Raw genomic sequence first — 5824 nt, forward strand, 5'->3', positions numbered from 1 at the left:
CATCTGCATTGAAGATTACATAAGGGCACCAATAGCAGGACCACGAGAGGAGCAGCAGAGGTGAGATAGTCATGAGAGTTCATCATTTCATCTTAATAATCAGACCTCATGTTTCTGACACGTCCAGTATCGCACGATACTAGCATACCTCTCATGACATTGCTAAAAGTGATGTAACCCTGAGGTTTTGGGTTCTTCCAGGGTCAGGATGATGGTCAGTACTCCAACATTACCTCCAAGAGGTCTGTCCAGAGCAGAGCTGCTGGTCCCCCCAGTGCTGAGGCTGCAGGAGGAGAAGAGGATGATGTTCAGTACTCCACCATCCAGCCCCATGACTCTAGAGTGACTGCAGGCGGAGCAGAAGATGATGTTCAGTCCTCCACCATCCAGCCCCACCACTCCAGAGAGACTGCAGGAGCTCAGGGAGACGACGTCCAATACGCCAGCGTCCAGTTCAAGGAAAACGCTGCTGCACAGAGGTATGTATCTTCCTTATTTTATAAGTCATGACTTGATATTAGCATGAAAATATATTCACTTAGGTTGGGAAATAATGAGTTTTACACAGACCTCAACCTTAACAGTCCTACTCTTTTCTCAATCCAGTAGATTTGATTTTGTGCCTTATCTATTTATGCTCATCAGACACATTATGTATTGCACACTGTTTTGTGTAACTCGATCAGTCTGATGTGGTTTTCATAAAAGTAAGGGTTACAATGTCCTCAATGTCTGTGATTTGTAGCTTACGAGTTCAATGGGTGGGACCAATTTATTCCTAAAGCACTTTAGCTATACTTACATACAAACATAGATTTTGTACAGGGTTTATGTGTGTGTTTCAAATGTTAATCTTTTAAAGTTTGAAATCCACTGCTACTTCTTTCATGTAGGCCATCTGCTATGCTCTTGTGTTCCTGCAGTTCTCCTGATTGGCCAGAGGGGGAGCCCTCTGTGATCTACAGCAGTGTTCAGAAGAGAGTGTGAAGAAAACGATGAAGAGCCAGCCATGAGCAAACACAGTGAAGGGGATGCCATCAGATCTTTAGCTTATGCAGTGCTGAATCTGTAGTCTGTAGTCCTATAGTTCAGAGATTATTACTCCATGTGTTTTAGCTTTAAACGTCCAAATGCTTCAATGCAATATGTTGTCTGTAAGCATTTGCTTTTCATTATGTTGATGTGATTATGAGACTGAATATGTGTGAACACAATACAAAGCATATATATGTTTCCTGATAAAGGAAATGTGCAACTGAATGCAAAGGCAATAAACAGTGAAATCATGCCAAAAGAAACAGTCTATTCATTTGAAACTGATCAAGAAACAGTCTTTATCATTTTGATATGAAGCAACATAAGTTAATAATCGCCACTTTCTGAGGCTAGAAAGCTTTCATCAGTTCCATCAGGGCTGACGGTGATTGTTGAAAATGTGTGGGTCGGTAATTTGATAGTTTCAGACCAGATCTCCAAAAGAACTCTTTTAAGTTTGTAAATGGGGCTGAATCGACCCTATACAACATTACTACTTATTTACCACAGTCAGGCTGCATTATTCTGCAGTATTATTTTGCTTTAAGAGGTTCTAGGGATAAGGAAACACAATGTGTGTGGTCAGGGGCGGAGTGGGACACAAAAATCCACCGGGACTATTCTGACTGCACTGGCCCACCACCGGCCCACAAAGTGCCCAAAACTGCCCCAACCCATCCCCTCCACCTCCCATATATCAACTTCACAAACAATTTTTGTTATATTTAGTGTTGATGTGATGTGTGGGTGACAGTCATGTGTATTTGTATATGTACATTTATGGAAATACGGAACAAATCGCGTCCAGTATTGGCTCAAATGTTATGCTAATTCGCAACAATGTGTCCTGTCAACTCACTCGCATCTAGTTGACGGCTGGTTGAATAAATCCGTAATTCTTGTACATTTTAATGCACTTTCCTCCAGCATCCGGCTCTTTTTCAGTCTGCCCTTTTCGGCACCTCCTTTCTCCTTTCTCGTATGTCCCTCCATCAGGTCCACTTCACCTGCTCTCTCTCCCTGATAGCCGCTAATTTATCTCCCTACGTTCAATTGATAAAGGCAGAACGATACGCATTTCCCATGAGGCTTTGCGACCATTGTACGTTAATTTATGAGCAAAAAAAACGAATTAAATCGCTGGCCAATTTATATTTGTGGTCATGAAAGTAATGTAGCGTCTGAATAAAAAGAATTACATCAATATAGGAGGCTAAACAAAAACAATAGGCTGGATTAATGAGTGAGTTTAACACCCACCATGAGTGAGATATAGAGAGGCAAAAAGTGGTATAAATATTGGCTGGACCGCCCTCTCCTACAACCCTAGGAGAACTTGGAGCTTTTCACGCAACCAAGACTTCACGTACATGCTGACTGAATGGGCCGCTCATGAATTTAACACGTTTGCGAAGGCCGGCCTGCAGGCTGCTTCACGCAAGTTCATTGGCCGACCGGCCCACCGGGAAAAATCCCGGTCCTCCCGATGGCCACTCCGCCCCTGTGTGTGGTTCTCTTTGTACTGACTCTGAGCTAGCTTGTCTTCAACTCTAATCAAATTCAAATGTAGTGGGATACAATGTAAACAATAGGAAAGACATGGAAGAAAAGGAACGGTGGCAAGGCTCCTTTTATTGACCTGTCTATCTCTGTCACACACACACACACACACACACACACACACACACTAAGAGGACAAACACACCAGACACATTTCTCAAAACGCGATCTGTTTAGCCGGTGCGCTTTAAGGCGATTTTAAAAGCGTCTGCATTTTTAGAAAGGCGTCTGGTGAGTTCCTACCTACACACACACACACACACACACACACACACACACACACACACACACACACACACACACACACACGTGCATAAAAGCTTATTTATAGGATGGATTCCGTGGACATCTCTCAAAATGTTGTTTGAATATGTTAAATGTCCACCACAGTTCTATCACCTGTCGTCCACATCTCCCTGTCACGGTCACGTGTGGTTTTTGTGGCCTCAGTTCAAAGCCTTAAGATTAAAGATAACAATTATAAAAACTAAACTCTGTAATGTTGGAATGTTCAGTTATATCTTCTCCAATGTGAATAATAAAACAAGCAATTAAGTATCATACAGGGTTTACTCTACTTCAGTGCAACTGTATGACCAGTAGAGGGAGCTATTTCCTGTGTTGCTCTGCTCCCTATTACGTAATGACAAGGGACGAAGTATTGATGGCTCTCTTCCACACAGTACAAATTAATGCTCAAGTAAATTTCTGTCTTAACCTACCTGCACTTTTCTGCAATGACTAATTCATAGCCATGTCAGGAAAGCGGCAAAACAACTGTATGGCTTAACATAAAATGACTTCATGATCTGACACACAAATAAATAAATTACACTGTGGTGATACTAACCCTGCACAAAAAAAAGGAAAAAAGGAAAAAGTTAAATTGATTAAATACATTATCATGATTTACAGATGCAGCCGTGTTGTAGAACATGACCAAGATGAGCAGTTAGCCGCTGCTGGTGTCAGTGTATATTTAACTGTTAAAACCACAAGTGCTGCAGGCTGGTGCGTATGAGCTCAGTGCTGCATCAGTGTTCCTCATTCCCTGACAAGACGAGAGAAGACAAGCATTCAACAACAGCTAGACACGGTAATTACACTCTGTATTTATTAGTCTTTCCTTTTACAGTGTTTGAAGAGCATCTGATACGTGTTTTGCCAGATGAGAGTCACTTAATGTGCAATGATCTCTTCTTCTAATGCATCTTTTACTCTCTCCGTGAGTTTAGAAAAACTCAAAAGTACATGCAAAGGATTTTTGCACAATGCAATGTCAATGACTGAATTATTTAGCATATTATTCTGTTATTTGATGTCATATTTACTGTGTTGTATTTGCATCTCTCAGTTCACTGGATTCACGATGATAGAAACGTCACTCTCTTTTTTCCTTCTGCTGATCATGACCTCCGGTAAGTAGCAACTTCCTGTCACACAGCTGAGTCCCTCATATGTATGAATGCATTAGTTAAGATAGAGTAACAGCTATTTGTCTGATTGAAACATCTCCGTTTTGAGTTTAGGGTTTAGAGTAAACGTGCTTGGTGTGCCTGTGTAGTGTGTGTGTGAGTGAGTGTGTGTGAGTGTGTGTGTGTGAGTGTGTGTGTGTGAGTGTGTGTGTGTGTGTGTGTGTGTGTGTGTGGGTGTGTGTGTGTGTGTGTGTGTGTGTGTGTGTGTGAAACAGTGCCTCTCTGCTTTGTATGTGTGTGTGTGTTTGTGTGTGTGTGTGTGTGTGTGTGTGTGTGTGTGTGTGTGTGTGTGTGTGTGTGTGTGTGCATGTGTGCGTGCGTGCGTGCGTGCGTGCGTGCGTGCGTGCGTGCGTGCGTGCGTGCGTGCGTGCGTGCGTGCGTGCATGTGTGTGTGTGTGAGTGTGTGTGTGTGTGTGAAATAGTGCCTCTCAGTGTGTGTGAAACAGTGGTAACAGTGACACTAGATAGGGCATATCTCATGTTACTGTGATGGTTCAGTCGGGCTACTAGTAGCTTGCTTCCAATGCTAAAGCTGATGGTGACAGTTCTTTTATGTGAGCGATGTAGAGAGAGTAAACTTCTCCCTTCTCTAAAAGCTGAGGCTTGTCTGTGATAGTATCTGTGTGTGTCTTTATTCACCACCAATGACGTATGGGCCCAGTATAGGCTTCAATGTCCATCTGATATGACACAGACAGAAACATGGAGGGATGAAGTATTTACAGTAGCATAGAACGGACAGAATCAGAACACTGGCTCACAGAGCAGAGTACCTCATGTGTATGAATGCATTAGTTTAGATAAAGAAACAGCTATTTGTCTGTTTGAATTATACATATTTTGAGTCTTGGGTTGGTGTGAGCGATGTAGAGAGAGTGAACTTCTCCCTTCTCTAGAAAACTGAGGCTTGTCTGTGATAGTATCTGTGTGTGTCTTTATTCACCACCAATGACAAATGAGACCAGTATAGGCGTTTAATCAAAGTCCATCTCATATGGCACAAAGAGAAACCTGGTGAGATGAACTTTCTACATTAGCCCATAGCAAACAGAACCAGAAGACTGGCTCTGGACAGGGCTTTTCATGTTTCTATGGCATTTGATAGTCACTGTAGGTACTCACACACACTTGTGAGGGGGAGGGGATTCAGTTGGTTGAAATTCAGCAACTTCACCACTAGAGGCCACTAAAAACTACACACAGTATTTTAATATATTCAACATGTATAGAGCACATTTGCAGGATGATTATGCATCACATTACTATGGCATTTGACGGCCACTGTAGATCTTGACACACACTTGTAAAGGGAAGGGTAGCCAGTTGGTTGCAATTCAGCAGCCTCAACAATAAATGACAAATAAAAACTTTGGGTATGATCTATAAGATATGCAACATGTATAGAACACATTTGCACGATGATCATCACAATGTGAATTAAAATAGTGTTCATATTGTGTATGTTATAGCATTTTATGCGAACAGCTTCTTCTAAAATTCATGACAATCAAAATAATGGAGTTATTTGTTTGTTAGCATTCTAGCTTTAGATAAAACGGTTGCTGATATATTAAGTCGTACATGGTGACACAATACAAGTTGCATGTGTTAATGTTTCATCCTATTTCAGCACATGAACGCATCATGGCCTAATGCACTGTTTTGTGTCTGATTTGTGTTTGCAGGGGGCTTGGGTGCAAAGTGGAGTGTCACTTACACACCTACAAACATCTGTGCTCTGGAAGGCTCCTCAG

This window comes from Sprattus sprattus (assembly GCF_963457725.1).
Source record: "Sprattus sprattus genome assembly, chromosome: 1".
NCBI lineage: Eukaryota > Metazoa > Chordata > Actinopteri > Clupeiformes > Clupeidae > Sprattus > Sprattus sprattus.